Source organism: Rutidosis leptorrhynchoides, chromosome 10 (assembly GCF_046630445.1).
Source record: "Rutidosis leptorrhynchoides isolate AG116_Rl617_1_P2 chromosome 10, CSIRO_AGI_Rlap_v1, whole genome shotgun sequence".
In the NCBI taxonomy this organism is placed as follows: domain Eukaryota; kingdom Viridiplantae; phylum Streptophyta; class Magnoliopsida; order Asterales; family Asteraceae; genus Rutidosis; species Rutidosis leptorrhynchoides.
Window position 1 is genome coordinate 169430257 of NC_092342.1, and position 20648 is coordinate 169450904.

Here is a 20648-nt window from a genome sequence, read left to right on the forward strand (position 1 = left end):
CCTGGAATGATGAGGATATTCTATATGCAATTTGTTAAGGTCGATTACCAGGTGTTCAATCCATATGAATGAATTTTATGCATAATGGTTATGGGAAATGGGAATATTAAATCTGATGGTCTATTAAAATGATGAATTTTATTGTTTATGATAAACTAATGAACTCACCAACCTTTTGGTTGACACTTGAAAGCATGATATTCTCAGGTATGAAAGAAATCTTCCACTATGCATTTGCTCATTTTAAAGATATTACTTGGAGTCATTCATGACATATTTCAAAAGACGTTGCATTCGAGTCATTGAGTTCATCAAGATTATTACTAGGTCAACTATAGTTGGATATATTATGAAATGGTATGCATGCCGTCAATTTTCGATGTAAAGAAAGTTTGTCTTTTAAAAACGAATGCAATGTTTGTAAAATATATCATATAGAGGTCAAATACCTCGCAATGAAATCAACTATTATGAATCGTTTGTAATTGATATGGACTTCGTCCAGATGGATTAGGACGGTTCTCTACAGTTGGTATCAGAGCGGTGGTCTTAGCGAACCAGGTCTTGCATTAGTGTGTCTAACTGATAGTTGTTTAGATGCATTAGTGAGTCTGGACTTCGACCATGTCTGCATGTCAAAAGTTTTGCTTATCATTTTGTGTCAAAAATTACATGCTTACCATTCTTAGGGAATCACTTGCTTATCATTTTTAGTCTAGACACATCTTACTGCATTGATTACATGAATAGTGTATAGACAAATTCATATCTTAGCGTATCTGCAAATTCATATCTTAGCGTATTTATTACTGTAAACTTTGCCTGATATATTCCGTAAATTCTTTCGTAATCTACGAAATCTTTTGTTCTATATATATTGATATTCTATGAATACCATCCGACATCCAAAAATCATTTCATACCGAAAAACCCTTTACTCAATAGTACGAAATGAAACTCGTCACTAGTTCAAGTTCTTCGAAACCCGACAGCTATTCCGACATGGACGTTCACCTAAGCTCCGAAAGCAGTGTCACCAGAATGAATCAACTAAATTATCCATCCCCAATTCATCTGATGGGTTAGTAATCGACTTAATTAATGGAGACGAAAAGAGGGCGATCCCTTCCACCAACCGAATTTACCTATAGATGATGAACCTGAGGCACTTACCGGCAAACCTATCCGATACACCATTTTCTCTCTCATATCCAGAGTATCTCGTCACGATTGTACACTATCTCAAATTCTAAACCTTAATCATCCGCTCGTTTTGACCGAAAATCATCCCGGAATAATGAAAGAAGTCAACGAGCTTCGCGCTCGAGTAATCAACTTGAAAAACGTGGTGCAAAACTTACCAGCTTCAACCACAGCACCGGCAACACCAGTACGACTAACTATCCGTAGTACAAGCCTCAACACTACACGCCTCAAACTCACAGTCTGTACCTCCAGCATAATCATCATATTACATGATGACCTACATCGATTATCTTCATTCTACATGACGTTCTACATTATTTATCTTCGTTCGACATGGCGATTATATAATCTCTAATGTTTTAGAGATTATATATTCTTTTTCTAATAGTAAACCAAATGAGTTTAACATCACATTAACTCATTAAATCCATGAATACATCTGAAGAAAATATATATGTATATATGTTTTCATAAGGATTGTAATTAAAAACTCTTTCGTACAAACTGTTAATGGTGAAAATATTTTAACAGGTAGGAAATACCCGTGGAATATTTAGATTTCACACTAATGAATTACACTATACATTCTTCGAATCTGATCCAACAGTCATTTACTATTCTACTTACATCCACAGCTATACGAATCCGTTCACCACAGAGTAGCCATTTTCAATCAATTTCATATTTGGATTTTGAACTTATCAGAATCCAACAAGTGGCATAATGAAGAAACCATTGAACAAAATAAAATTTGTTAGAAACAAACAAATTAACTATGAGGAAAATTTTAGTTAAAAATCCACGCTAACTGTTTCCAGCTAATTGTTTCTAGCTAACTGATTACATTTATTTATCGCAATTTTTATTTTCGCAATTTTATTTATTGTCAATTAATTTCTGTCATTTATTTTATGCACTTATATCGGGACACGTATACAAGGTTTTGACATATCATATCGACGCATCTATATATATTATTTGGAATAACCATACACACTCTATATGCTGTAATACTCGAGTTCGCTATACAGGGTTGAGGTTGATTCTATAATAATATATATACTTTGAGTTGTGATCGAGTCTGAGACATGTACACGGGTCACGAGACGTATTAATTATTGTCGAATATAATATATTAAACTATATATATATGGATTATTGGACTGTTAACTATGGACTATCGACTGTGGACTGTCAACATTAGAGAATTAAAATGAATTAAAATATTGATTATAACATATGAAACTAAACAATTCTTCAAGTTTACCACTTGATTTCATCTTAAACCTCATTTGTATCTTGACAATTACAATCTGCATTCAACCCTTTCACGATTCTTGAAAACAACTCAATCGAGAGGATGAATCAACCGCACTTCATCTACGGAAGGAAAGATTTATGAATATAGTTATGCACCTGAAAAACTCTTGGAAACTGAGTAAACGTTTAACACATATCCGTGCTAACTCCTTTGGCGTTGTTATTACCAAAAATAACTTTGCAATCCCTTTTCAAATTAGCCAATTTTGTCACAGCCCCAACAAATCAACTTCGACTTTCATTCGAGTTAACCTTATTATAACCTCGATATATAAGTTTACCTTTCATCATCGTTACCGGGGAATCTTTTACATTCCACCACATTATCAGCAGATGTACCAACAACTTTGGCTTTAGTCTCTCTAAAAATATCTATACTATTCATGAAACCCTAGCATGTATTCACCGATATCCTGTAACAATAATTGCTATACCAAATACCAAGAATCATCAATCATCAATCTCGAATCTCACAGCTTTTTCACTTCACAGTTATATATAACGTGTAACTCCTGGAATTATGATCTTTAATTCTGAAATTCTGAAAAGCACTCAGTCTACGAATCAACACTTCAAAGTTTGAAGAAAAAAACTGAATGAAGCGACAGAAACTATAGACAACCGTAAACGACCTTAATCATCGGAAGTTAGATGATAAAGAATAGTATGTTGGCAAAGCTCAGAAAAGTTGGAACTGGGAAACGGATTGAGCAAACCATGAAGGAAGCTGTGAACAAATCACAAGGACAAAACTTGTACATAAAGAATCCAGATGATTCTGTTTCCGATGAAATCTTTAGCGAATACCTTGTTCCTTAATCGCTCTAAATCATCATGAATGAATTTCTTCATCACAATTTGATTCTAACATTCCAAGATATTATCGTATCTTTCATTATAAATATCCTCAATATTTCTGAAGATATCTTCATAAATATTCATGTCAGATATTAATTATCTTTCCACGCTATCTGTATTATATCATAAAAGGAAACTGTTTTAGTTTCTATATTCTGTGAACCTTCGAATTTAAAATATTAATGTTTTTGAAGTAGTGTTGGAAACTGAAGCATGAGTTAGTATAATATAATGACACTTGATCAATGTGATTATATTACAGTAAGTCAAGCTGAGTTTCTAAATGAAACATGATGATTCACAGATCATAACATTAACATGTGCCATGTTACACGACTCTGGTATTCTATTTAACCTCTAAAAATATCAAGAAAATATTTTCTTGATGATTCGGTCTTTTTTAGGATATTATGGTAATTTGACAAATCAAGATCGTGCCATTATGATTTCCTTCTTAAAACATCAACTATGTTCATTCCAAAAATTCATATCTACGAATACTGGACCATTACAAGCGGTGCTTAATCGCAAGAAGAGAAAACAAAATAATGAAGCTCTGTAATAGAAATGGGAGTATAAATCGCAGCAAATAGAAGGAAGCATTAACTGTGGATGACAATGATTATAGAAGACAGAAGCAAAGACTTTGAAATATAAGGGAAGATATAAAGCCCGACAGCAATACATAAATTACAAAACGTGAATATCAATGTTTATCGTAACATAAATACACGGGAGAATTAAAAATACTATAACCCCAAGGGTGAAGTAGAAGTAAACAGATTCCTCCGGTGAGAGTTAGGATAAAGATAAGGATCAGAAATGGATTAAGCATTTTCACAATCTTTTGAATTTAGGAATTTAGTAAAGAAGTGGTGAAAACTAATGGAATGGAAAAGGTAAATTTATGATGGAAATATCAGACGTAGCAATCGGGACAGATCATCGCATTTAATTAAAGAGATCCTAATTTCCTTAAATCTCGAAGAATCAGATCTTTTTGATTTGCAAGATTTTCTTTTGAAACCCTTGAATTCCAGAAATCAACCGTGACTACATCACCGGTTAAGTTAAACCTGCAATTTATTCACTTCACTCTTTTGTGATAGCTCCATTCGTGCTCTTCGATTAATCAAATTGTTTTATCCATATTATGCAATGGTGATAAAATTTTATTTTATCAACTCATATTCGTCATGAAAATATTTTTTTTGTTAGCCATGACCACCTAACTCAAATTTCGGGACAAAATTTCTTTAACGGGTAGGTACTGTGACGACCCAGAAATTTTTGACCAAATTTAAACTTAATCTCTATATGATTTCGACATGATAAGCAAAACCTATTAAACCGAGTTCCAAAATGTTTGAACGATTCTTTATGAATGCACTTGCCCTTTGACTATATCCGAGGATTCACGAACAATTATTTGTAAATAAATATGTATATATTATATTAATATAAACATTAGAACATATAATATTTTGATTTAATAAAGTATACTTTAAATAATTGGAATTTAATTTTTTTTAAATAACGATTAGAATAATTAAGTATTATTAATATATATAAATATGTATATGTTATTATAATCCGAAAGATTAAATAGATATAAAAATATAATTGTTATGCTAATGATATTACAAATTACTTTCATTAGTATTATCAATACTAAATCTAATATTAAAATCAGTAATATTAATAGTATTATTTCCTATACGTCACATAAATATGAAACTAATATATAAAATGTTATAGTATTATTATTACTTATACTAATTAATATCATTAATAATATTAGAGATATTATAAATAATATTATTATTAATAATAATATTATTGTTATTAATTCTATAGTTATTATTATCATTAATATTAATAATATTATTATTATTACCACTATATTACCATAAATTGTATTATTATTATTATTTATAATATTAGGAGTATCATTATTATTGTTATATGTATTAGTTAATAAGATTAGTTATTATATATAAATACAGAAAATTTATAGATACAGATAAACACAGATAATTATATATATATGCAAATAATAAGACTAATAATATAAATGAAGATATATACATATACGCAATATTAATCTGATTCTCATTCTTTATATTTTTTTTCTTTATTCTGTCAGCCTGATAGCTTGTCGACCACCAACGTTAGATACCAATTTAGTTTACTGCTCCAATTATTGAATTAATACATTCATATTTGTTATTTATAGATTGGAACTGCAACTGTTAAAGAAGAATACAGAAAGTAAATAAAACGAATCAGTTTACTCCCTCTGTTCGTGAGTCATTTTTCCAAAAGCTTCGATTACGAGTCAAATTAAAAATCTAATAATGTAGAAGTGTTAGGAATCGTTCATGTAAGCTTTATCTAAAATCTCAACTTTCAATTTCTAGTATCGAACTCGAATTTTTGAGTCAAACTTCCAAAATAAAAGTCAACAGAGTTTGTTCATCACCAAATTCGAATCTGTTTTAGTGTTTTTGTTGAATTTAACGATTCAAAAAGTTTCTATATACGAATAAAAACATGTTTCATGTTATAGGTATGATCTAAAACTTTCTTAAAATCATAAAGGCAAATTTTTTTTATTTATAAAAACCGACGACAGTCGCTGTGCTGTATCTGTTTTTTTTATTTTTCAATTCGCTCAAGAACTCATAGCAATTGAATATACTTCGTGTTTTAATCCTAAAACTAAATAATTACCTCGTTGATTAATTAGTTTTGGTCTCTGATCGAACTGGGTTAGTGAAGAAGAAGGGTTAACAGAAGACTTGGTTAAATAAATATGGGCTGGGATTAAATTCGAAAAAGGAAGGAACATATGAGTGGTTAAGGGCGTTTGCGGGTGAGCGTGAGGTCATGGGTTCGAGTCCCGGCTCCTGCGGTTTATTTCTTTTTAACCCTTTAAAGGTAGTTTTCATATTTATATTTATTATTATTAATATTATTATTATTATTATTATTATTATTATTATTATTATTATTATTATTATTATTATTATTATTATTATTATTATTATTATTATTATTATCATTATTATTATTATTATTATTATTATTATTATTATTATTATTATTATTATTATTATTATTATTATTATTACTTGTTGATATTATTATTGTTATATTAATTATTACTAGTATCTTAATTGTTAATAATATAAAAATTAACACTAGAACAAGTATTATTATTATTATTATTATTATTATTATTATTATTATCATTATTATTATTATTGTTTTTATTATTATTATTGTTATTGTTATTGTTATATTTATTAGTTATTGATATTATTAGGTTAACATTAATAATATGATTTATATTATTATCAATTTTGTGATTAAGCAACATCATTAGGTATTATTATGATTAGGATTATCGTTATTATCATTATTATAAAAATAACACACACTAGTTTTATTATTATTAATATTAGTATTAGTATAATTTTATAAGTATTATTGTTATTATTAATGTTACTATAAGTAACATTACTATTATTAACATTATTATTTCTTTTACCATTATTAGTATCATTACAACCATATTATTATTACTATCAATAACATTATTATAAAAACTAATATGATTACGAAAATAAAAGTTTTAAAGATGATGTTACAATTATAAATATGAAAATTATAAATAAGAATACCAATGTTATTATGAAATTTATATGTAAGAATAAAATAGATTATTATTGTTATTATTATTACTATCACTCTATTTATTATTGTTATCTTTACAAATATAAAACTTAATATAAAAAGACATTACCATTTGTGATGGCCCCGTCAAAACACTTAACGGCTCCGTCACTTGGTCCCACAGCTTGATCGAACTTAAATGAATTTAATAAATGACATTGCATTCTTTTATATCAAAAGTTTACCAAAAAGGAAAGCACACCAAAATATGTAGTTTAAAAGTAACCCAACATATTAATAATCCAAAGTTGACACAAAAACATTGTCAACAACCCACAAGTATTAATTATTTAAAAACCGAATGCAAGCCAAAGTTTCATAAATTGTTTCATAAAAATCTGCCCAAATGCATGCAGACTCTTCTAAACATAGCGGAAGCATTACATAAACTCAAGTACCTGTGAAAACATGCGAGTAAACTGTCAACACAAAGGTTGAGTGAATTATAGGTGTAAATAATTGAATAAACTTTAGACCACAAGATTTAAAAATGTTAGAAAATATTAAACATTATTCCATTATCAATGAGCCACCTGGTAATCACTTAACCCTTTATTTACCCTTGCCAAACACAATAAAAAAATACACTGGATAGTGTATCTACAACAAAATACGAAGTACTAAACATTCCGATTACAAATTGCTAGCGCGACTAGCTCGAAATGAGGTTGTCAAACCCGATAGATCTATCCGTAGGATTCGCGTTCACCGGTAGAAACCAATGATTACAGTTACCAGACTAGGGAATATTTTTGTCCAACTCACAATGAATAATTTAAATTTAATTGTCACTTGTGTCTAAACGTGAATAAAATGCATGTAATCACATCCCAAAAATATACTTTGAAAAGTGTGTAAAAACGGGACTATAACTGACCTTAATAGTAATGAAATAACCAACACAATTAAGCAAACAGCAAATGTAGTACAGTGATCAGGAATGATCACAATGCCGACCTATAAATAAAGCAGGTCGATATAAATAACTAACTTAGGTCAAGTCTTAGTATGATAGCTATTGTACATGTTTCAAGTAGTTATAGAACAATACTCAATATGCATCGGTTTGATCGGAACAGCTTACGGACACACACTTTCTATTTTTAGAAAGTTTCTATTTTAGCAGGTTTCCATTTTTGGAAAGTTTCTATTTTTGGAAAGTTTCTATTTTTGGAAAGTTTCTATTTTTGGAAAGTTTCTATTTTAGGAAAGCTTATAAGTTAGGAAAGTTTCCTTAATTAGAAAGTAAACAAAAGTCAACTAAAAGTCAAAGTCAACTCGAAAGTCAACCTTGATCAAACATGATCAACGTAAATTTTAAAAGTATAATTTATAGTAATAATATAAGTTAAAACGTTTATTAAAGTTAAATATGTCTAATTATGTCATAACATAAGTTTAATTAAATTAAAATGAATTATTAAAGTTAATATAAGTTTAAATGATATAATTAATATAACATAAGTATTTAATTAATTAATTAATTAAATATTAGTCATAATGCAAGTATTATTAATTAATAATAAATTTTAAATCATATCATAAGTATTATTAATTAATAATGAATTATTAATCATATCATAAGTTTCTAATTATAATTATTAAATCATAGTATTTAATAATTAAATTATAATTAAATAATAACTAAGCCTTATAATAATTAAATAATTAATTAATCCTTATTATAAGTCTTATTATAGTAATCTCATAATATAAGTTTAATACTTATCATAAGTATTTTCCATTAATAATAAAAGTATTATTAATCATAAGCTTAATTAAAATGTTAATTAAATCATAAGTATTAATTAAATGATATAATAAATATATATCATAAGTTGTAAATAATAATAATTACTTTTTTTATCATAAGTAATTAAACGATAATGATATCCATTATTTATAACATAAGTTTAATAATTAATCACAAGTTTTAAATCAAAAGTTCATCGGGTCGTATCCTGAGCCCCGGGTGTCGGTTTTCGGCGAGCCTTACATATATCTCCGGCTAAGCAAACCACCCGATACTTTGGTACACTCAAGAACACACCATGAACAGCCCACAAGTCATGATATACAGCCAATACACTACTTGGAACTTCAATTCAATCAAAAACGTGTTTTAGACGTAACGGGTGATTCGTGGCTCGGATTGAGATGACCCGAACATGAAAGTTCGCCCCACCATCAGTCTTAACACACTAACACACCCTAAAGTCACCAAATATGATCACAAAGTCAGACCAAACCTGGTTCATACCAAAATCACATTTCAATCTTAACAAAATACCACTTTGATCATAATTAGGGCTCCGAAAATCGAAACAACATGAATTCGGAGTCTAAAATTAATGTCTTGATGAGAGGAACTCATTTATATACTTTATTTTATGATCAACATCAGTTACAAAGTCAGAAACACACGAAAAAGCTGCTGTCCCAATTTTATCAAACCGGAAAATATGCAATCGAACAATTCTACGCATACAATCAACATTACAACAACTAATAATCATCATACTAATAATATAAACATAAAATACAGAAAAATAAATAAAAATTAAAAGTTCTAGGGTTAGGTTTTATACCCTAATCAAGAAACAATTGGTATGATCGATCTCTAGATCCAAGCTTGAAAAATTGATGAAGATGATGATGTTGGGTGGTGTTGGGCGACGGCCAAGGAAAAAAGGGAAGGAGAAGTTGGGAGAAAATTATGAGTATTAGGTTTTAGGAAATTTTGTAAAGTGAATTTGGAAAATAAAATGGGAAAAACAAAATACTCCCCCCTCTAAAGAGGTTCGGCCGATGGGGGTGTGTGGGGTGGGCCACACTAGCCCAATTTCACTTAATGTCCAATAACTTGTGGCCCGAACGCTCGATCGAAACCCGAAACGCGAAAACGCACTTACGCGATTAAAAATCCGGAGAGATAACAAACGCGCGACGAAAAATAAATATAAATACACTATATAATTATATGATCTTAAAATATCATATTTAAAATAAATAGGATTTAAATATCCCAAAAACGCGACCGTTGGTTTGAAAACCGAAAAGATTCACCGGATAGAAATCCGCGACACGTAGAAACGTATAAATTAAAATATGAATACAATTATTCACATAACATTTAATAATTAATATATTATTATTAATATAATAATATAGGTCATAGAAATGATGTAGCACAATTAACAGTTAACGGTCGTTAAATAATTAACTGAAAAGAGAACGGAAAAAGTAGGGTCGTGACAGTACCTTCCCGTTACGGAAATTTCGTCCCGAAATTTAAGCAGGTGCAGTGGTTGACTCAGCATCTAGGAACAAATGCGGATACTTCTGCTTCATCTAATCTTCACACTCCCAAGTGAACTTGGGACCGCGTCTGGCATTCCATCTAACCCGGATGATAGGAATTCGGCTCTGCTTAAGAGTCTTAACTTCTCGATCCATAATTTCAATAGGTTCCTCAATAAAGTGTAGTTGCTTATCAACATGAAGTTCTTCCAAAGGAATAGTCTTATCGACTTCAGCCAAACACTTCTTTAAGTTCGATACATGAAAAACATCGTGAACAGCACTGAGTTCTTGTGGCAACTTCAAACAATAAGCCGCCGGTCCAACTCTCTCAACAATCTCAAACGGTCCAACAAAGCGAGGACTTAGCTTTCTCCTTTTATCAAAACGGATCACACCCTTCCAAGGTGAAACCTTTAACATAACACGATCACCAACTTGAAATTCCACATCTTTCCTTCCCATATCGGCATAACTCTTTTGCCGACTTCTAGCGGTTCTCAATCTTTCCTTAATCTGTACAATCTTCTCGGTAGTCTCGTGAATAATTTTTGGACCTGTGAGTTGAGCATCCCCAACCTCATTCCAATAGACAGGTGACCTACACTTCCTACCGTACAGAGCTTCAAACGGTGCGGCTTGAATACTTGCGTGATAACTGTTGTTATAAAAAAACTCAGCTAGCGGCAAATATTTATCCCACCCATTTCCAAAATCAATAACACACGGTCGTAACATATCCTCCAACGTCTGAATGGTCCTTTCACTCTGACCATCCGTTTGAGGATGATAAGCGGTGCTCATATCTAACCTAGTTCCCAAGGCTTCCTGCAAAGATTGCCAAAATCTCGATACAAATCGACTGTCTCGGTCCGAAATAATGGATACAGGAACACCATGCCTAGAAACAGTCTCCTTCAAGTACAAACGAGTAAGCTTCTCCATTGAATCTATTTCCCTAATTGGCAAAAAGTGAGCCGACTTAGTGAGTCGATCTACAATCAACCAAATAGTGTCATAGCCACCCGCAACTCTCGGTAACTTAGTAATAAAATCCATTGTAATTCCTTCCCACTTCCACTCGGGAATCTCGGGTTGTACCAACAGTCCAAACGGTTTTCGATGTTCAACTTTAACCTTAGCACAGGTCAAACACTTAGCCACATATGTAGCCACATCACCTTTGAAATTTGGCTACCAATACAGCTTCTTAAGATCATGATACATCTTTCCTGAACCAGGATGAATAGAGTACCTAGACTTATGAGCCTCATCTAAAACAAGTTGTCGCAGTTCACCAAACTTCGGAACCCAAAGACGTCCTGCAGTACCTAGTACCATCTGCTCGAATCTCAAATTTCTTAGCCATACCTCTTACGTTCTCATTCACAAAATTCTCTTCCTTTAAGGCTTCTTGTTGTGCCTCAAGAATCTACCTTACGAGGTTTGTTCTAATTGTCATATTCAAGGCCCTAAACCTGCGAGGTTCAACCCTTGCTTTACGACTCAACGCATCCGCCACAACATTGGCCTTACTCGGATGATACAAAAGTTCACAATCGTAATCATTCAACGTCTCAATCCATCTTCGTTGTCTCATGTTCAACTGTTTCTGATCGAGGATATGTTGAAGACTTTTGTGATCTGTGTACACAGTACTCTTGACCCCATACAAATAATTTCTCCAAATCTTAAGCGCAAAAACAACGGCCCCCAACTCTAAATCATGAGTGGCATAGTTCTGCTCGTGAATCTTCAATTGACGTGACGCGTACGCGATAACTTTCTTTCGTTGCATCAAAATACAACCAAAGCCTTGACGCGAAGCATCACAATAAACAACAAAATCATCATTACCCTCAGGTAGTGACAATATCGGAGTGGTAGTCAACTTCTTCTTTAAAATCTGAAAAGAAGCCTCTTGTTCATCCTTCCACTCCTACTTCTTCCCCTTATGCGTTAATGCAGTCAAAGGTTTTGCGATACGAGAGAAATCTTGAATGAACCTTCGATAGTAACCTGCTAATCCTAGGAACTGACAAATCTGGGTAGGAGTTTTCGGAGTTTCAATCTTTTCAATCGCCTCAATCTTAGCAGGATCAATTTGAATCCCTTGCTTACTAACAATATGTCCAAGGAATTGAACTTCTCGTAACCAGAATGCACACTTAGAGAACTTAGCGTACAACTCTTCTTTTCTCAACAGATCAAGCACTAACTTCAAATGTTCCTCGTGCTCTTCATCACTCTTCGAATAAATAAGGATGTCGTCGATAAACACAATAACGAACTTGTCCAGATTAGGTCTACACACACAGTTCATGAGGTCCATGAACACAACAGGTGCATTCGTCAATCCGAACGGCATAACAAAAAACTCAAAGTGACCGTAACGGGTGCGAAAAGCAGTTTTTGAAACATCAGATTCTTTAACACACAACTGATGATAGCCGGAACGAAGATCGATTTTTGAATAAACAGATGAACCCTGAAGCTGATCGAACAGATCATCAATTCTCGTAAGGGGATAACGGTTTTTAATAGTAAGCTTGTTCAACTCACGATAATCAATGCACAAACGAAAAGAACCATCCTTCTTCTTAACAAACAGAACAGGAGCTCCCCAAGGGGACGAACTAGGACGAATAAAACCTTTGTCTAACAACTCACGGAGTTGACTTGACAATTCTTGAAGTTCAAAAGGCGCAAGACGATAAGGAGCACGTGCTACGGGAGCAGCACCGGGAACAAGATCAATTTGAAATTCTACCACGCGTTGCTGCGGAAAGCCAGGTAAATCTTCGGGAAATACCTCGGGAAATTCTCTAACAATATGAACATCTCTAACACTCTTCGTTTCTCTTTCGGAATCAACAACATGGGCTAGAATAGCATGACAGCCTTTGCGAAGATGTTTAAGAACCTTCAGACAGCTAATAAGATTTAACTGTCGGCGCCTCTTATCTCCAAAAACTATCAGCGGCTCTCCAACTACATTAGTAATACGAATAGCTTTATCATAACACACAATCTCAGCACGATTCGCAGATAACCAATCCATCCCAATAACAACATCAAAACTACCAAGTTCAATCGGTACCAAATCTATCTCAAAATCTCTACCAGCTAAACTAATGTTACACTTACGATGCACAGTCTTAGGAGTGAGTACCTTACCATTAGTTATTTCAACAACATAAGTATTGTCTAAAGGAGTTAACAGTGTTTTGATTTTTGGACTTAATTTACTCGACACAAAACTCAAATCAGCCCCTGAATCAAATAGTACATAAACTGATAAATCGTTGACCGAGAATGTACCAGTAACAAGTTTAGGATCTTCCTCAGCATCCCTAGCGTTAATGTTGAATGCTCTACCACGCGCAGTCTCTTCAGTCTTCTTGTTTGGAAAGGCATCACGGAAATGCCCCGGCTTCCCACACTCGTAACAAACTCTCGGATTATCACCATTATTCGACTTTCCATTACCATTACCATTACCACCTCTATTACCAGCATTATTACCATTATTACCACCTGCGGCATGAGTAGCAGAACCCGGCAGAAGCACCGTACAATCCTTAGCAATGTGTCCCTGTTTGGAACACCTCTTGCAAGTCATGGTAAAGAAACCATCATGAGCCTTGTAACAACGTGGACACACACACTGACTGCGGTTATTTGAACCAGAAGTATCCTGCTTTTTTTGCTGATTCTGGTTTTGATTGCGGTTATTATCCCACTTTCTCTTCCCATTATCAGCTTTCTTAACAGCCTCTTCACTGGGTTCAGTTACAGCAGCCTTGCTTCTTCTCAAGATCTTATCATTTAACTTATGAGCCATTGACATCGCGGCCTCAATAGTCTGGGGCTCACTAGATTCAACCCCATGTTTAATTTTCTCAGACAACCCATCAATGTAAGCTTCAATCTTAAAATTCTCATCGGCATAAACATTAGGGCACAATAAAGTCATCTCAAAGAATCTCTGCTCGTAGGCATCTAATTCGGTGCCCTTCATTTTCAAGTTTTTAAGTTCAACCTCTAACTTCTTAAGCTCACGCCTAGGACGGTAACGGGTGATCATTCTTTCCTTGAAATTATTCCAAGTTAACCCATAAGCCACATCATTTCCCAAACTGTTAACCAAGTTGTTCCACCAGGTCAATGCACTATCCTTCAAAGTGCAGCTAGCAAAACTAACCTTGTCCTCCTACCGGACTCGACTAACCCTGAAAATAGACTCGATTTTCTCGAACCAGTGGTTAAGTCCTATGGGTCCTTCTGTACCACTGAATTCCTGTGGGCGACTTGCCATGAACGTTTTGTGGGAGCATCCCACCTGATTGTTGTTCGCATTAGCATTAGCTTTTGCATTAGCATTCGCTGCCATAGCAGCAGCTATCCCTTCGGTAACAAGACGTTGGATACGGGCTTCGTTGGACTCTCTAGGAGGCATGATCTTCAAAACAGAATAACACAACCGTTAGTACTAAGAATAATACCAGTGTTATAAAGGAATAGATCGAACACGAAAAGATTAACTGTAACGACCCGGATTTTTCCAATCGTTTTATACTTATGAGATTAATATTTACATAAATTAAACCTTACCAACATGATAAGCAATCCAAATTGTTGAGACTTGTGTTTTTGAAAAGAGTTTTACACAACGTTTGACCGTCCAATTTGACCGATGATATCACGAACTATATAACATATGATAATTATACGTTTGTGTATATATATGTATTTATATATATATATATATTTAACATGATCTAAGGATGGTTTAACATCTCATTATATACTAATGACAATGAGTTATAAGTATATTTTGAAACTACTAACTTAAGTTTTCAAAACGATAACTATACGTAACATTCTTTGATATATGTACTTATAACCTATAATGCTTATACATGTATCGTATATATAATGTATTTAATCACTTTTTAAGGACTTAAATACATAAAACAATATAAGTATATTCACAAAAGATAGCTATATTTGAATTCTCATTCCGTTTCCTCAAGATTTCTATACGTATATCTAGGGTATATGTACCCGTATCATACCCAGCTTCTATATGTATTTACTATTGGTATATACATATCAAATCAACATCATAATCAACATTATTACTGCCCTAGATATGAGGTAACTAGAATTTGTCAAGTAGCATGAATTATTAGTAAGAAAACAAAATTAGGAATCCTTTTGTTTCTTTATAAACTAAAAACGTTTTTATGAATGAACACCATTTCTTCACTCCATTTTCTCATACCTACACCCTCATTTCTCTCTCAAAATACTCCTAACTTCATACTTGATCATCTCCAAGCATTTTTCCCATCATTTAGCTTCAATTACAAGCCTTAAACACCATAAGAAAACTCTTTCAAGAACATATCAAAATAACCACCCATTTGAAGAAGTATACTTCCAACCTTTTGATCTAACTTCACCACTCTTTGATTCCAAGATTTTTTCTTATCTCTTATAGTAACTTTGTCCAAGTAACTTGAGGTAGTAACCTTGTTCATAATCTTGTTCGATTCATAATTATATAGCTATCTTATTTTATGTTGTAAAATTTTAACAACAAGAACATAGTTTGAATGATTTCAAACTTGTCTGCAAACTAAATAGATCCTTCTAACTTAACTTTTAAAATAATTCAAGACCTGTAATATATCATAATGATATGCTAACTTAACAAGATATAACTTGGTTTTACAAAGAACACCTTAAAAACTGAATCTACGTCGTCGGAATGCAACCGGGGGCTGTTTTGGGTTGGATAATTAAAAACCATCTTGAACTTTGAATTGGAAGTTCATGTTCTGGAAAAATGGTATTTCTTATGAATATGTTAACACATAAAAATTTCATGATTTAACTCAAAGTGTAAGTGTTTTTAGAAAAATGATCATTAAATGTTGTTTTTATGATGGAAAATGATCACTTTCATAAGTTTTACCAAAGTTTGACCTATAACTTGTGATTTTGAATACAAACTAAGGTATTTTCAGTTCATATTCTTAAAATTTGACTCGATCCAAGGAAGTGGCAAGTTGAACCAACAAAAACGGAGTTGTAATGAAGAAACTACGACTAAAACAAGATTGGGTATCCGAAGCTAGTTTAGCTACGAAAATATTTGGAGATAAAGTAAATTAATCATATCTTTTCTAATTAATATGATATTTTATATATAATTACTTATGATTTGATTTTATATATTTCAGGACCACCCGTAAACAACACGAGAAGATTAATCATAAGACCTCATGATTGTACGCAACACGTCATTTGACAACACGGTACTTTATGTACGCAACACGTCATTTGACAACATGGTACCATGGGTCGAGATTAATTTTGATCAATACAAATACGATGGGGTCTTTATTTATTTTATTGAGCAACTAATTATGGACCACTAACATCGGACTGCTAACTACGGACTAAGAAAATATTATAAGTATTATAAGTATATATATATATATATATATATATATATATAACGATTACTTGAAAAGAAAATATGTTGATATATTATATATATATGGTTAGGTTCGTGATATCTATCGGAGACCAAGTCGAGTTAAATACCTTCAAGGAAAAAATGAGTATATAGTCCCACTTTTAAACTTTAAATATTTCGGGATGAGAATACATGCATTTTATGATTTACGTTATGGACACAAGTGATAAAAAATATATTCTACGTTGAGTTGTACCACTGGCATATACTTCCCTGTAGCTTGGTAACTACTATTTACATGTGGTATTATAAAAGCGAATCCTGTTGATAGATCTATCGGGCCTGACAACCCCAACCGGACTGGACGACCAGTATTCAACGGTTGCACAGTACTTCGTTTCGGTGACTACACTTGGTACAGTGTAGTGAGATTTCATAATAAAGGGAATATGCGACGTTGATTAAATGTTAAGTATGGTTATCAAGTGCTCAACCACTTAGAATATTTTTATTAAAACGTTTATGTATATGAAATCTTGTGGTCTATATTTATAACGCTGCTAGCATTAAACCTATATCTCACCAACTTTATGTTGACGTTTAAAGCATGTTTATTCTCAGGTTCCTAGAAGTCTTCCGCTGTTTGAATATATGTTAGAGAAACCATGTGCATGGAGTCATACATGTTTTATTCGAGGAAGCATTGCATTCACAAAATCATCACCGTGTATTTATTTTGACTGCATTGTCAATGGAAGTATTCTTGTAAACTGTTATTTACGGTGATTGTCTATATGTAGAAATTATCAGATGTCGAAAACATTGAATTTTAAATATTCATTTATGGTATATCTTTTCAAAAGAATGCAATGTTTATAAAACGTATCATATAGAGGTCAAATGCCTCGCGATGTAATCATATGTTATTGTATTCATCCCTATGGATTGGGTTGGGTCGTTTCATGTGGTATCAGAGTGGTGGTCTTAGCGAACCAGGTCTGCATTAGTGTGTCTAACTGATAAGTCGTTAGGTTGCATTAGTGAGTCTGGACTTCGACCGTGTCTTCATGTCAAAATTTTGATTATCATTTTGTGTCGAAAATCATCTCCTTATCATCTGTAGGAAATTTCCTGCTTATCATCTTAAGTCTAAACGCGTCTTACTGCATTCATTGCATGAATGGTGTATAGACAAAATTCATATCTTAGCGTATTTGCTAATTCATATCCACGCGTATCTGTTACTGTACACTTTGTCTGACATATTCCGTAAATCCCTCCGTAATCTATGAGATCTTTTGTTCTATATATGTGGATATTTTATATAATTAGAATACCACCCGATAGCCGGAAAATCATTTCATATCAAAAAATCCTTTATTCAATCATACGAAATGGAACTCGTCACTAGTTGAAGTCCCTCGGATTCCGATATGGAATACCACTCAAGCTCCAAAAGCAGTGTGACTGGAATGGATCAACCAATCAGTCATCATCTATTTTGGATGGATTGGGGATGGGTTCGTAGCCTCCTCAATCATTGGAGACAATAAGAAGGTGATCCCTTCCATCCACTGAATTGCCCTCTTGACGATGAACCTGAAGCACTTACCGGCGAACCTGTTCGAGAAACCATTTTCTCTCTCATTTCCAGAGTATCTCGTCACGATTATATACTACATCAAATTCTAGATTTTATTTATCCGCTCGTCCGAACCGACAATCACCCCGGTGTAATAGAAGAAGTCAACGAGCTTCGCACTCGGGTAGTGGCTTTGGAGAATACGGTACGAAGGTTACAAACACCATCAGCAGCATCAGCAGCATAACCAGTACCGTCAATAACATCAACATCGCAAGCCTCAATACCCTAAGCACCAGCAGCATCACCAGCATTAACGTTATCACCATCATCAACATCAACAGGATCATTACCACCACCAACAATCACATCCGCATCACACGCCTCAATATCACCATCCGTACCTCGGATATCAACGTCACACACACCATAGATACCAAGAAGTACCAACAACAACAAACAATGAAGTATTGATTCATAACTTCATCGGAGAAACATTCTATGGTAATTATGTAATCTCTAAAGACATAGAGATTACCTATTTCTGCCTTAACCATAAATCAGATGAGTGGACAGAAATGATAAAAGGAAGAGTAGAAACCCCGACAAGAATGATGCGTAAGGTACAAGCTAGACTTGTTTTACCAACAGCATCAGCAGTACCCTTAGCCTCACCAACACAGTCAGTGCTGTCAACATCGTTAGAATCGTCAGCAACTTTAACATCACAAGCTCCACCAGTTCAAGAATCACCGTGGACATCGTCAATAACGCGTATATTGCATCAACGATTTATGAAGTATTAACTCATTCTTCTGAAGAATTTATATAAATATTTTATATATATGAATTCGGAAACCAAAATAAATCTTTTCGTACTAAGCTATTAAGTATGAATTGAAAAAGGGTAGATACTACTCGTTTAAATTCATACTACAAATATGCAATGATGTACGTCCTTCGTCAGCAACTTAATCATCGTTAACTACAATCCCTGTTTCAATTCAATGAATTTCGTTTTATAATAAACCAAGTGTATTATTCAATAATATGTTTGATTTTACACTTTCATCTTCAATGTACTCGAAGCTTACTGGGAAACAACATTCATATCTTGCGAAGTTCAGCATGATTCACTAAGGAAATATATATAAGAATAAATAATGAAGTATTGATCCATAACTTCATTAATATTCTGTGAAGAATATGTGGTTCCTAATCGTTTTAGAGATTACTTATTCTAGCTCAAACCGAAAATCAAATGAGTCTAATATTATATTGACTTATTAAATTCATGATTACATCTGAAGAAGATATATATGTACATATATTTTCATAAAAGATTGTAATAAAATTCTCTGGTACAAAACATTACTTGTGAAATTTTTTTTAGCGGGTAGGTAATACCCGAGAGATATATAAATTCACAATTAATATGATTATATTCTTCGACTCTGATTCAACAATCATCAACTATACTCACTACCTTCACAATAATATACATTCTTTCATAGAAATCAAAACAACCATTCTCATCCAAATTTGATTACGACAAAACGAAATCCAAGTCAAGACTTAACAGAAGACATCACTCTTAGGACTCTTACATCTTTCAAAACTATACTTTGACTTCAAAACTATGCTAGAACATCATTCGATTCTTGGAACCCAGAAAAATATTTGTATCATTCAAAGTCCTAAAACATCATATGTATATTAACAATTACAATCTATGATCAAACCCTTCGAAATTCCTGAAGACACTTCAAATAATGGACAATCGAGATGATGATCCAACCACACATTACCCGCAGTCTTGCACCTGAAAAGCTCTCGAAACCAAGGACATAATTTAACACGTATCCGCGTTAAATCTTTTAGCATTTATTAGCAAAAATAACTTTGCAATTCCTTTTCAAAATAGCAAATTTTGTCACAGTTTCAGCAAGTCAACCTCGACTTTCCATTCGAAGTAGCCTTATTATAACCTGTAATACATACGATTACCCTTTTGTTACTAGGGAACCTTTTATATTCCACGACATTATCAGCAGATGTACCAGCAACTCGTTACCCCTTTGGCGGAATCAACAATTGGTATTTTGAAATCTCGCAGCATTTCTATTTCGGCAGTTATATATATACAACGTCTAT